Source organism: Saimiri boliviensis, chromosome 10, assembly GCF_048565385.1.
Source record: "Saimiri boliviensis isolate mSaiBol1 chromosome 10, mSaiBol1.pri, whole genome shotgun sequence".
In the NCBI taxonomy this organism is placed as follows: Eukaryota; Metazoa; Chordata; class Mammalia; order Primates; family Cebidae; genus Saimiri; species Saimiri boliviensis.
The window spans coordinates 102188884-102203270 of record NC_133458.1 but is presented as its reverse complement, the minus strand read 5'-3'; the positions used below and the strand labels follow the sequence as shown (position 1 = coordinate 102203270).

At 43.3% G+C, this 14387-nt stretch overlaps 2 non-coding genes across 2 annotated transcripts; one reads left to right on the top strand and one right to left on the bottom strand.

The window, feature by feature from the left end:
* Positions 1-4578: 4578 nt before the first annotated feature.
* On the bottom strand, positions 4579-4719 carry LOC141580192 (U4 spliceosomal RNA). Its single transcript, XR_012512278.1, has one exon. It is a non-coding gene; the product is annotated as a U4 spliceosomal RNA (small nuclear RNA).
* Positions 4720-7271: 2552 nt separating this feature from the next.
* On the top strand, positions 7272-7412 carry LOC141580177 (U4 spliceosomal RNA). Its single transcript, XR_012512266.1, has one exon. It is a non-coding gene; the product is annotated as a U4 spliceosomal RNA (small nuclear RNA).
* Positions 7413-14387: the final 6975 nt, after the last annotated feature.

The window sequence follows — 14387 nt, the reverse complement described above, 5'->3', positions numbered from 1 at the left end:
CATAATACACCAGAATCAAATATTGGCCACTAAGAAAAAATATTCAAAGAAAAAAAGAATGTGAACCGAACTTGTGACCATGATAATTCAATGTTTCACCACAACACTTTCTAAAACAGAAAAGTTTAAAAGGATATTCAAAGTCAATTTCCTCAATAAGGCTTTGAAGAAAATGAGGAAACTAGAGAAACAAAATTGGCAGGACATCCTATGGGTGATTTTAGATGTTTCTATGTTTTATGGGGAAAAAATACTTTACCTTTAAAATAATCACAAAAAATTATTGGAAACCCAAACTCTGGAATGTGTCCAAATTTAGTTGAACTTCTATGTAATTATTTAGCTTAGTCATGAAGTTGATACTTTTAAAAATATCTTGGCCTTATTTGTGTAATAAAATACATAATGAATAATTAATATTCATAGGAAAACTTGTCAGACCTTGTGAAAAAAATCTTGGAGACCCAAAATCACTAAGCTAAAAGGAAAAGTCAAGCTGGGAACTGCTTAGGGCAAACCTGCTTCCCAGTCTATCCAAAGTCACCCATCTGCTCACCGAGATAAATGCATATCTGATTGCCTCATTTGGAAAGGGTAATCAGCAACTCAAAAGAATGAAACCATTCATCTTTATCTACTTATGATCTGGAAGACCCCCCTTTGGCCTCTCTTCAAGTTGTCTCACCTTTCTGGACTGAACCAATGTACATATTACACATAATTGATGTGTCATGACTTCCTGAAATGTATAAAACCAAGCTGTGCTCCTACCACCTGGGGCACATGTTGTCCAGACCTCACGAGGATACATCACGGGTGTGTGCATCCTGAAACTTGGCAAAATAAACTCCCTAAAAAATCTAAAGCCTGTCTCAGATTTTCTTGGTTCATACATGTAATGTAGGATGTTAGTGTTTATAAAACACACATCATTCTATCTACTATTAAAACTATACTGTCAATTAACCTTAGACTTTTCAACAAAAGAAAATGTTGATGAGGTATGAATAATATATTTAAATTTGAATAATGTTGCAAGTTTTAATATGCCCACTTTTCATTTTTTAATACGCCTGTTTTGACTACTTTAATGCTATAAGACAAATGAGTAATTAAAACATGAATAAAAGTGTTTACAGGGGGTGACCATGTTTCCTCCAGCCTCAGGCTTGGGGTGACTTGAAAGGCACCTGCCCATCCCCAGCTTTCATCCCAGCTGTCCGTGACTCTAAGCATTTTTCCTTTCTCTATATGTAGACCTCATCCCCAAAACAAACCCAAATCTTACAATATGTTAGGGCACACTACGATGATGAGCAGCCAAAGCCTCAAGCAAGAATGTGCTGACCTTATACATGGGAGCATGAAGGTGGTTAAAATGTTCACATTAAAGAACTTCCACACAGATTGCAAGAATACAAGGAAGAATGGAGATGGCAGCACGAGTCGCTAAAATAAAAGCAGATGTTTTGAGATCAGTTATGTTCTTTACTTCAAAAATTAGAGACAGAAACCGAAGTTTAGTCTGAGGCAACCATTTACTGGGCAATAAGCCAGAGGCACATGTGTCATAGACAGATTTCAGCATTCTCACTTATATTAATATAAATACTAAATTAATGTCATATAAATATAAACACTTGGTTCTACAGTAGTTTTAAAGGAGATCTCACAAATGGGTTTGGCTTTTGAAGGTTAGCACTGATGGTCCAGAGAATTCATTTTGTTCCAGAGAGAGGGAAAAGAATTCATTTTGTTTCAGAGAGAGAAAGAGAAGAATTTCTTGGGTCCCTTCAGGAAGGCGTCTGGCTTTGCCTCGCGTTGTATATTTGAACTATGTGTACGGCAGAAGACAGAATTTCACAGATTTAAGGTGTGAAAAGTCACTGGGTTCTTCAAGAAGCCTGGGATTCTTCTTGGAAAAATAAGTTTGTGGAGACAAAATGAGTTGGAGAAGATTGTTATTGAAGTGAAGCAGAATTGCTTTTAGTAATGTGCTTATTAGCCTCACCCTCACCCCCTTAACCTCTAACCCTAAACCCTAACCCCGTGACCCTAACCCTACCCCTAACCAATCCCTCATCCTACTCTTTAGCCCTGACCCTTGACCCTTGACCCCAATCTCCAAACCCCAACAACAAACCTAAACTTAACCTCTAACCCTACCATTAACCTTAACCCTTTACATTTGCCTAGATTCTCCAGCAGAAGCAGAGACCCTTGGCTCCCAGCTGTGCACCACTGCATCTGGCACAGGACTCCGTAGCAGTCCCCAAATAGGCACCTGAATGCCCACTGTGCCAGCCATGCAGTGGAAGCCCGGGCTATATTCTCACTTCCAGAACCAAGGCCCAGTGCCTGCATCAGGCTGCTCAGGGCTGAAGTGAGCTGGGACACCCAAGGTCTTCATAAGACCAAGGCTCTCTCATGCCTCCTGTCACAGAGTGAGACGCAGACCGAGCAGCACCACACATCCCCTCCTTCCCACCGTGGCAGCTCATCAACCTTCCAAGTCGGGGCCCTTCCCTAATGACACTCCAAGCACAAAGCACTGGACTTCCACACAGTGAGGCTGCACACATTATTCTGTGTAGATGCCCACTTAGGCTGCTGGGAGAAAGGGTGGTAGATGGACCCTCACGTTGCCCTGTGGTATACATGCTCTGGTTTATATGACTGCAAGCCATTTACGAGAAACTCAAGCTGAAACACTACTTGTTTCCAATGTTTCGTCAGCAGAGGATTTACAATGTGTGCTCCCAAACAAGGTAGCCACAGAGCACACTGACTACTTCCCCTCTTAAGTCGCTCCGAGGGCCTCTGCATCAGTCCTAGAATTGGAAGATTGGTGGAGAAGAACTGGGATGTTGAGGGGGTACTGGATACTTGCTGGACACCAGCCTCCCCTTACCTAAGCTTACAGACAGTCCAGTTCCTGCCTGATAAATTAGACATTTTAACACACACAGTTCTCGATAGCAGGACTTAACAGATGCAAAACTTGTCTCAATTCCTTGGTGTCTCAGGAAGTAAAACACTGCCTAGCACAGGTGCACCAACAACCTTATTAAATATGCTCTATATTTTATTCATCTTTGATTGTGGAAGTGATGTGATAAACACAGTGGACTAACGACCTTTGAGATCTCTTCACGGGATCCTATCTGGACCCCCAGATCTGCCAACACAGAGAAGGCACCCATAAACATGTGCAGGACAGAGGTGAGATAAAACTGTCTCTCAGCCTCAAAGTGCTCTGGCAGTCACAAGAACAGACACGTAGGACCCTACGTGGCACATATGAGGAGTCAGGCTTTCAGCTTGAGGCACCCCACTGCACCTGCAAAACCGAGTTGTGCTTAACAAAGAATAATCAGCCAGCCTACTCTCCCTAATGAAAGATTCTCCCTGGGGCCTGAAAGCTTGGGGGGATTACTCCTCCCTCCTCAGGCTGGGTCCCAAGGTACAAGACCACGAGCACCAACAGCGTGGGTCAGCAAACAAGCAGAAGCCAGAAAAGGGCAGTCCGGAAGACAAGGACCCCTTGAAGATCAAGAGAGAGGCCGTTTAGGTACCACGGAGCAGTTACATCAGACTGAAACACGTCCCATTTACAGGAGACTAGAAAACCCCAGCCTCACCCTCACTTGGGGCTGATACCATTTTAGGCCTCAGCCCGTCTGCACCCAGGTGCTCATGAAAACAGCATGTTGCTCTACACCACCTCGAGCTGTTTACTGGTGCTCTCAGGGTTCGAACCAATAATAGAGCCTTGTGCCTAATATCTCAGGTGGTAATCCAAGAGCGATATCTGCATGACACGCCTCCTCCTTCACCTTCCATATCTAAGTGATCACCAAGGTTGCAAACCAGCCAGGCAAGGTAGCTCATGCCTGTCAGCCCAGTACTTTAGGCGGCTGAGGCATGTGGATCACCTGAGGTCAAGAGGTCAAGACTGCTCTGGCCAACATTGAAAAAGGCTGTCTCTACTAGAAATTCAAAAATTAGCAAGGGTGGTGGCAGACGCCTGTAATCCCAGATACTCAGGAGGCTGAAACAGGAGAATCGCTTGAACCTGGGAGGTACAGGCTGCAGTGAGCCAATATCATGCCATTTCACTCCAGCCTGGGCAACAGAGCAAGACTCAGTCTCAAAAAAAAAAAAAAAAGAAAAGAAAAGAATTAGTATAATTTTGTCTCCAGAAGAGGGGTCTTGTCCCAGACCCCAGCAACAGGATTTTGGGTCTCACACGAAATGGAATTTATGGCAAGTCGCACAGAGTGACATTAAAAGAGTTTATTAGCCACTACTAAGTGACAGAGCAAGGAGTCCTCAGAAAGCAAGAGGAGGAACGCAGCTGTTTTAAAGAACAAAGTTTTTTTTCAGACGGAATTTTACCCTTGTCACAATGACATGATCTCGGCTCACTAAAACCTCTGCTTCCTGGGTTTAAGGATTCTCCTGCCTCTACCTCCCAAGTAGGTAGGATTACAGATGTGCACCACCACGTCCAGCTAATTTTTTTATTTCTTTTCTATTTTAATTTATTTTTATTTTTTGTTTAATTTTTTTATTCCATCCCTGTAGAGACTTCCAAAAATTGCCAATGCTTACTATATTTCCAGTCATCACAGCGGGGTATTGGGAAAAGTTTTCAATTAGCAATAATCGCACCTCAGATAAACCTCACTGCCTATGATAATGCCACTGTGCAAAGCTGTTTTTTCATGTATTTTTAGTAGAGACTGGGTTTTACCATGCTGGCCATGCTGGTGTCCAACTCTTGGCCTCAGGTTATCTGCCTTCCTTGGCCTCCCAAAGTACTGGGATTACAGGTGTGCTTACTTAAGGTAAACATTAAGTAATCACACCTGTAACCCCAGCACATTAACGTACAAACAGAATTACTTAATGTTTGTTTATGTAGGTTATTAAGAATAGTGTTGTCTCTTATGAATGATTGTGATCAGTTTCTGTCAGGCTATTAGTATTGCTACTTTTCTCTGTTACTATTGATTTTAATAATAATTTAGGAGTGTACTATTATCTTTAAAACTTATTTTTAAATTAAGAATGCTTTTTGCTTAAAGTACTGGTATAATTTTATAAGTTTTGGGTCTGTACTTAGTTATTAACTTGTTCCTGCAACCATAAATATTTTATGACCAAAGGTACTCAGTCCCTAAATACATAATTCAACAGATTTAACCTGAATGTGTGTGTGTGTGTGTGTGTGTGTGAGAGAGAGAGAGAGAGAGAGGGAGAGAGATAGAAAGAGAAAGAGAGAGAGAGAGAGAGAGAGAGAGAGAGAGAGAGAGAGAGAGAGAATGTGTCTCACTCTGTCTCCCAGGCTTGAGTGCAGTGGTGTGAGCATGATGGCTTGTTCACTGTGGCCTCAAACCCCTGAGCTCAAATCATCCTCCAACCTCAGCCTACTGTGTAGTTGGGACCACAGGCACGAGCCACCATGCCAGCTAATTTTTATATTTTTTGTAGACATGAGGATCTCGATATTTTCCCAGGCTGGTCTTGAACTTCTGATCTCCGCCAGCGCTGTGAGTGTGAGGGCCCTGCAGTGCCCCCGGTCACCAGCAGAGGGCGCGCTGGAGCAAGGCGGCATAACTGCCTGGTGGCCAAGCTCCTCTAACAATCAGAAGCCCGGCTTTACAGAGGCTGACAACTCCAGATACGACATGTGAAAGGGTCTTGGGTTTACAGTTTTAGAAATTACATGGGAAAGGGTCTTGGTCCATGTGGAGTTGTCAGCCTCTGTAAAGCCGGGTTTCTGATAGAGGAGCTTGGCCACTAGGCAGTTACACCGCCTTGCTCCAGCGCGCCCTCTGCTGGTGACCGGGGGCACTGCAGGGCCGAGGCCGCGCGCCCTCTGGTGACCTCCCTCTGCACCACTTGAAGTCGAAGAGCAGAGCGTTCAGCGCCGTCGTTCTGGAAATGCCAACTGACATGGAGCCCACTAGCCCGTGTGTTTCCAAAAAGGAAGAAGGGATGATTAATTGGAAACCATAGGAATGAGATAAACATGGATGCACGTTTTACAACTGATGGAAAAATTCACTCAACATAGTCTTTGCACTTAAAATGCGAAACCGTCAGAGGCATATTAACCTTAGTGACTTTATTTTAAATAAAAGCTTTAGAAAAAGCTAAATCTGGGCAGGGTGTAGGGCTCACGAGTGTAATCTCAGCACTCTGGAAGGCCAAGGCGGGAGGATCACTTGAGATCAGGAGTTCAAGACCAGCCTGGGAAGATATCGAGATCCTCATGTCTACAAAAAATATAAAAATTAGCTGGCATGGTGGCTCATGCCTGTGGTCCAAGCTACCCAGGAGGCTGAGGTTGGAGGATCACTTGAGCCCAGGAGTTTGAGGGCGCAGTGAGCCAGCCATGAATACACCACTGCACTCAAGCCTGGGAGACAGATTGAGACTCTCTCTCTCTCTCTCTGTCTCTCTGTCTCTCTCTCTCTCTCTCACATACACACACACACACACACACACACACTAAATCTGTTGGATTACATATTTAGGGATTGAGCACCTTTGGTTATAAAATATTTATGGTTGCAGGAACAAGTTAATAACTAAATAAAGACCCAAAACTTATAAAAATATACCAGTACTTTAAGCAAAAGCATTTTTTTTTTTTGAGACAGAGTTTCACTCTTGTTACCCAGGCTGGAGTGCAATGACGCTATCTCGGCTCACCGCAACCTTGCCTCCTGGGTTCAGGCAATTCTCCTGCCTCAGCCTCCAGACTAGCTGGGATTACAGGCACGTGCCACCATACCCAGCTAATTTTTTGCACCTTTAGTAGAGATGGGGTTTCACCATGTTGACCAGGATGGTCTCGATCTCTTGACCTCGTGATCCACCAGCCTCGGCCTCCCAAAGTGCTGGGATTACAGGCTTGAGCCACCGTGCCTGGCCAGCAAAAAGCATTCTTAATTTACAAATAAGTTTTAAAGATAATAATACACTCATAAATTATTGTTAAAATCAATAGTAACAAAAGTAGCAATACTAGTAGCCTGACACAAATTGATCACAATCCTTCATAAGAGACAACACTCTTCTTAATGACCTATATAAACAAACATTAAGTAATTCTGTTTGTACGTTAATGTGCTGGGATTACAAGTCTGATTACTTAATCACTTATCCACCGAGGAGGGCGGATAACATGAGGCCAGGAGTTGGACACCAGCATGGCAAACATGGTGAAACCCAGTCTCTACTAAAAATTAAAAAAAAATAGCTTTGTACAGTGGCAGTATCGTAGGCAGTGAGGTTTATCTGAGGTGCGATTATTGCTAATTGAAAACTTTTCCCAATACCCCGCCATGACAACTGGAAATATAGTCAGCATTGGCAATTTTTGGAATTTACAGAGATGGAATAAAGAAAATTAAATAAAAAAATAAATTAAAATGGAAAAGGAATAAAAAAAAATAGCTGGACGTGGTGGTGCACACATGTAATCCCACCTATTCAGGAGAATCCTTAAACCCAGGAAGCAGGGGTTTTAGTGAGCCGTGATCATGTCATTGTAACAATCAGTAAAACTCCGTCTCAAAAAAATTTTTGTTCTTTAAAACAGGTGCATTCCTCCTCTTGCTTTCTGAGGACTCCCTGCTCTGTCACTTTGTAGTGGCTAATAAACTCTTTTAAAGTCACTAGACTGTGCGACTTGCCATAAATTCCATTTCGTGTGAGACCCAAAATCCTATTGCTGGGGTCTGGGACAGGACCCCTCTTCTGGTGTCAAAATTATATTAATTCTTTTCTTTTCTTTTCTTTTTGAGACAGAGTCTTGCTCTGTTGCCCAGGCTGGAGTGAAATGGCGTGATCTCAGCTCACTGCAGCCTGTGCCTCCCAGGTTCAAGCGATTCTCCTGTTTCAGCCTCCTGAGTAGCTGGGATTACAGGCGCCTGCCACCACACTGGCTAATTTTTGAATTTCTAGTAGAGACAGGCTTTTCCAATGTTGGCCAGAGCAGTCTCGAACTCTTGACCTTAGGTGATCCACATGCATCAGCCGCCTAAAGTACTGGGCTTACAGGTGTGAGCTACCTTGCCTGGCTGGCTTGTAACCTTGGTGATCACCTGGATATGAAGGGTGGAGGAGGAGGCGTGTCACCCAGGTATCGCTCTTGGATTACCACCTGGGATATTAGTCACAAGGCTCTATTATTGGTTCGAACCCTGAGAGCGCCAGCAAACAGCCTGAGGTGGTGTGGAGCAACATGCTGTTTTCATGAGTGCCTGGGTGCAGACGGGCTGAGGCCTAAAATGGTATCAGCCCCAAGTGAGGGTGAGGCTGGGGTTTTCTAGTCTCCTGTAAATGGGATGTGTTCCAGTCTGACGTAACTGCTCCATGGTACCTAGACGGCCTCTCTCCTGATCTTCAGGGGGTCCTTGTCTTCCGGCCTGCCCTTTTCTGGCTTCTGCTGGCTTGCTGACCCATGCTGCTGGTGCTCGTGGTCTTGTACCTTGGGACCCAGCCTGAGGAGGGAGGAGTAATCCCCCCAAGTTTTCAGGCCCTGGGGAGAATCTTTCATTAGGGAGAGTAGGCTGGCTGATTCTTCTTTGTTAGGCACAACTTGGTTTTGCAGGTGCAGTAGGGTGCCTGAAGCCGAAAGCTTGACTCCTCATATGGGCCAGACTCCACGTGGCCGTTCCTGTGACTGCCAGGCCACTTTGAGGCTGAGAGACAGTTTTATCTGGCCTCTGTCCTGCACATGTTTATGGATGCCTTCTCCATGTTGGCAGATCTGGGGGTCCACAAGAAAGGATCCCGTGAAGAGATCTCAAAGGTCATTAGTCCACTGTGTTTATCACATCACTTCCACAATCAAAGATGAATAAAATATAGAAGCGTATTTAATAATAACTTTGATGGTGCACCTGTGTTAGGCAGTGTTTTAGTTCTTTGAGACACCAAGGAGTTGAGACAATCCTTTGCCTTAGAGTTTTGCATCTGTAAGTCCTGCTATCGAGAGCTGTGTGTGTTAAAATGTCTGATTTATCAGGCGGGATCTGGGCTGTCTGTAAGCTTAGTTTAGGGGAGGCTGGTGTCCAGCAAGTATCCAGTACCCCTCAACATCCCAGTTCTTCTCCACCAGTCTTCCAATTCTAGAACTGATGCAGAGGCCCTCAGAGCGACTTAAGAGGGGAAGTAGTCACTGTGCTCTGTGGCTACCTTGTTTGGAAGAGTACATTGTAAATCCTCTCCCGACAAAACGTTGGAAACAAGTAGTGTTTCAGCTTGAGTTTCTCATAAATGGTTTGCAGTCGTATAAACCAGAGCATGCATACCACAGGGCAACGTGAGGGTCCCTCTACCACCCTTTCTCCCAGCGGCCTAAGTGGGCATCTACAAAGAATAATGTGTGCAGCCTCACTGTGTGGAAGTCCAGTGCTTTGTGCTTGGAATGTCATCAGGGAAGGACCCTGACTTGGAAGGTTGCCGAGCTGCCACAGAGGGAAGGAGGGGGCATGCGATGATGCTGGGTTTGCATCTCACTCTGTGACAGAAGGCATGAGAGAGCCTTGGTCTTATGAAGACCGTGGGTGTCCCAGCTTACTTTGGCCCTGAGCAGCCTGATGTAGGTGCTGGGCCTTGGTTTTGGAGGTTAGAATATAGCACGGGCTTCCACTGCATGGCTGGCTCAGTGGGCATTCAGGTGCGTATTTGGGGACTACTATGGAGTCCTGTGCCAGATGCAGTGGTGCACAGCTGGGAGCCAAGTGTCCCTGCTTCTGCTGGAGAATCTGGGCATATGTAAAGTGTTAAGGTTAGTGGTAGGGTTAGGGGTTAAGTTTGGGGTTGGTGTTGGGGTTTGGGGGTTGGAGATTGGGGTCAAGCATCAAGGGTCAGGGCTAAAGAGTAGGATGAGGGATTGGTTAGGGGTAGGGTTAGGGTCACGGGGTTAGAGTTTAGGGTTAGAGGTTAAGGGGATGAGGGTGAGGGTAATAAGCAGATTACTAAAAACAATTCTGATTGACTTCAATAACAACCTTCTCCAACTCATTTTGTCTCCATAAACTTATTTTTCCAAGAAGAATCCCAGCCTTCTTAAAGCACCCAGTGACTTTTCACACCTCAAATCTGTGAAATTCTGTCTTCTGCCATATGCATAGTTCAAACATACAAGGAGAGGTAAAGCCAGATGCCTTCCTGAAGGGACCAGAGAAATTCTTCTCTTTTTCTCTCTGGAACGAAATGGATTCCTCTCTTTCTCTCTCTGGACCAAAATAAATTCTCTGGATCATCAGTGCTAGCCTTCAAAAGCCAAACTCATTTGTGAGATCTCCTTTAAAACTACTGTAGACCCACGTGTTTATATTTATATGACATTAATTTAGTATTTATATTAATATAAGGGAGAATGTTTAAATCTGTGTACACCACATGTGCCTCTGGCTTATTGCCCAGCTAATTGTCACCTCAGGCTAAACTTTGGTTTCTGTCTCTAATTTTTGTCGGAAAGAATATAACTGATCTCAAAACATCTGCTTTTATTTTAGGGACTCGGGCTGCCACCTCCATTCCTCCCTCTTTTCTTGTGGTCTATGTGGAAGGTCTTTAATGTGAACATTTTGACCACCTTCATGCTTCCATGTCCATTTTCAGCACATTCAGACTTACCCAGCCAAAGTTGTCATCTTAGGCCAGGGATTTTTTAGGGATCTTTATTTTGCTGTGATACAGTTGGCACTTCTTTGACTCACTGTATCGCCCCAGAGTTATTTTCATTTTAGGAGCCCAAGAAGGCAGAAAAAGAAGTAGGTGAGCAATTAAACCTTCTGAGTCGGGAGAGAGTCCCATTGTGTTAAGCAACGTTGCAGAACACTGTATGTAGTAATCTAGCAGATGAGCCACGTGGCTGCTGAGCACACATGCCCGCTTGCTGCTGTGAACTCAGACTCCCTCATCATTAGTCTTTTCTATCTCTGGAGGGAATTATAAGGGCCATTTATTAACCTGTAAGTCATAGAGAGTTAAAGGTGTTTCCCCAAAACACTGAGGACAGAATGAAAGGTGAGGAGTGTTAGCCACAGCTCAGATGTGCAGGAAAGTCTCTCGATGTGGGTTGTTGGAGAAATGCAGGTCTTTTTTCTTTTGGAAGTCTCCCTAGAATGGGTTCAAGGACTCTGCCCATTCTAGGATGAATAATTGGTATATTAGACACCCTCAGATATTTATCCCAAGCCTTCATTTAGGGTTCTTAATGAGTTTGTTCAGCCATCACAGTCTCAAGTGCTAAGTAGGACATTGGAGTCTCTCTACAGTCCAAATTAGCACTGTCTTTAAAGTTGAGTTTCTCATTATTCTCACTTGACATACCTTATGTATCCCACACACATGCTAATAATGCATCGTGCTCACTGTTACCTTTGCAACAAGATTTAAATTTTACTTAGCCTGGAGGAGTGCACTTCACATGTCCAGACCCAGTTCTGACTCATTCTTCAGCCCTGCATCAGTCAGTGGGGGCTAGGTTAAACCACGGTGACAAACAACATCCACATTTCAGTGGCTCAAAAATCTTCTTCCTCATTTATTTGCATCTCATCATGGGTCAGGTGAGTGGTCGCTCTGTGCTGTGTCGTCCTAACACAGGAATCGAGGCTGAAGAAGGTACCATCAATAAGATCCCCATTGCTCTAGAAAAGACAAAAAGTATGCTGGATAGAACTCTTTCTTGGAGATTTCTCCTGAAAAAGTCACATATTATTTCTTCTCACCTGCGATGGCAAAAAATTTAAGTAGGTGTGATGGAATAGTCAGAATGCATTCATAAAAAATGATCTGAAAATATGTGGAGAACAGCGCCAATGACTCGTGAATGCCAACATGCATTCCTGACAACCTAGTGCTGCTACCCTTCACACTTCTGTGTGGCAAAGTATTAGAACTTCTTATTTGAAGCCATGCCACTCAGTGGGACTGCAGAATACATAATGACATCTCATTTAGGATGTCCTTAGAGAATTCAAGAAAAAGAAGTTGAATAATCAAAAAGTGTTTTTGGGTACAGCTGTTTAGCACTAGAGGGTAAGATTAGAGATAGAGTGTAGTGATAATAATAGGGTTAGAATTGGGGCCTGGGTCAGGGTCGGGGCTGGAAGTATGGTTAGAGGTACAGTCATGGTCAGGGTCAAGATAAAAGTCAGGGTCAAAGTGAGGATCAGGGTTTAGGGTCAGGGTCAAAGTCTAGGGGCAGGGTTAGGATTAGAAGCAGAGCTTTGTTCTCCTCAGGACCCACCTGAGGAGAGGCCATGGCCTTGGAGAACCTGGTAGTGTGTCCACGGTGAAGATCAAAGTTTTGTTCTTCTCAGGTCTGACCTGGGGAGACGTGGCTGCAGACCACGTGAGGAAGGTGAGACAAAAGCTTCCTGTCTGCTCCCCGTGTGCAGAGGAAGGAACTCCAACACTGGCTTTACTTCCACACATTATAGTCTACAAGTCTTGTTTTCAGAAGCCTCCCTTGCTTGAGGCTTTGGCTCCTCATCATCGTAGCGTGCCCTAACATATTGTAAAATTTGAGTTTGTTTTTGGGGTGAGGTCTACATATGGAGAAAGGAGAAATGCTTAGAGCCACCATCAGGACAGCTGGGATGAAAGCTGGGGATGGGCAGGTGCCTTTCAAGTCACCCCAAGCCTGAGGCTGGAGGAAACATAGCCACCCTCTGTAAACATTTTTATTCATGTTTTAATTACTCATTTTTCTTGCAGCATTAAAGTAGTCAAAACCGGTGTATTAAAAAATGAAAAGTAGGCATATAATAACTTGTCACATTATTTAAATTTAAATATATTATTTGTACCTCATCAACATTTTTATTTTGTTGAGAAAGTCTAAGGTTAATTGGCAGTACAGTTTTAATAGTAGATAGAATAATGTGTGTTTCACAAACATTAACATCTTACATTACATGTATAAACCCCGAAAATCTGAGACAGGTCTTGTATTTTTTTAGGCAGTTTATTTTGCCAAGTTTGAGGATGCACGCACCCGTGATGTATCCTCGTGAGGTCTGGACAACATGTGCCCCAGGTGGTAGGAGCACAGCTTGGTTTTATACATTTCAGGAAGTCATGAGACATCAATTATTATGTGTAAGATGTACCTTGGTTCAGTCCAGAAAGGTGAGACAACTTGAAGAGAAGGCCAAATGGGGGGCTTCCAGATCATAGGTAGATCACGATGAATGGTTTCATTCTTTTGAGTTGCTGATTACCCTTTCCAAATGAGGCAATCAGATATGCATTTATCTCAGTGAGCAGATGGGTGACTTTGGATAGACTGGGAGGCAGGTTTGCCCTAAGCAGTTCCCAGCTTGACTTTTCCTTTTAGCTTAGTGATTTTGGGTCCCCAAGATTTATTTTCTTTTCACAAGGTCTAACATGTTTTCCTATGAGCATTAATTATTCATTGTGTATTTTATTACACAAATAAGGCAGAGATTTTTTAAAAAGTATCAGCTTTATGACTAGCTAAATAATTACATAGAAGTTCAACTAAATTTGGACACATTCCAGAGTTTGGGTTTCCAATAATTCTTTGTAATTATTTTAAAGGTAAAGTATTTTTTCCCCATAAAACATAGAAACATCTAAAATCACCCATAGGATGTCCCGCCAATTTTGTTTCTCTAGTTTCCTTATTTTCTGCAAAGCCTTATTGAGGAAATTGACTTTGAATATCCTTTTAAACTTTTCTGTTTTAGAAAGTGTTGTGGTGAAACATTGAATTATCATGGTCACAAGTTTGGTTCACATTCTTTTTTTCTTTGAATATTTTTTCTTAATGGCCAATATTTGATTCTGGTGTATTATGGCTAAAAGGTAGACACTGGAAAAAAAGACAAGAAGAATTTGGAATAAGTGATCCAGTCACAATGAGTCAATCAGCCATTGGAACATATTTTTACAAAGTCACTCTTGTTAAAATATTTATCCACGAATTGAAATAGAATCTGTCAGGTTATTATTTTTTTTCCTGATCTAAGGTGAACAGCATTTTAGAGAATGAACCCAGGACACATCCACAGCACAAGAAAAATATGTGAAAAATAAGTTTACACATATGTAAAGCCCATACTCAAGGAGTGAGGTGTTAGCTCCACCTTCTTGATGGCTGAGTGTCTACATTAAGTGTTTGGAATTCTTTTGCAAAGGAGATTTCTTTTTTTTTTCTTTTTTTCTTTTTTTTTTTTTCTTTTTTTGAGGCGGAGTTTCGTTCTTGTTACCCAGGCTGGAGTGCAATGGCGCGATCTCGGCTCACCACAACCTCCGCCTCCTGGGTTCAGGCAATTCTCCTGCCTCAGCCTCCTGAGTAGCTGGGATTAGAGGCACACGCCACC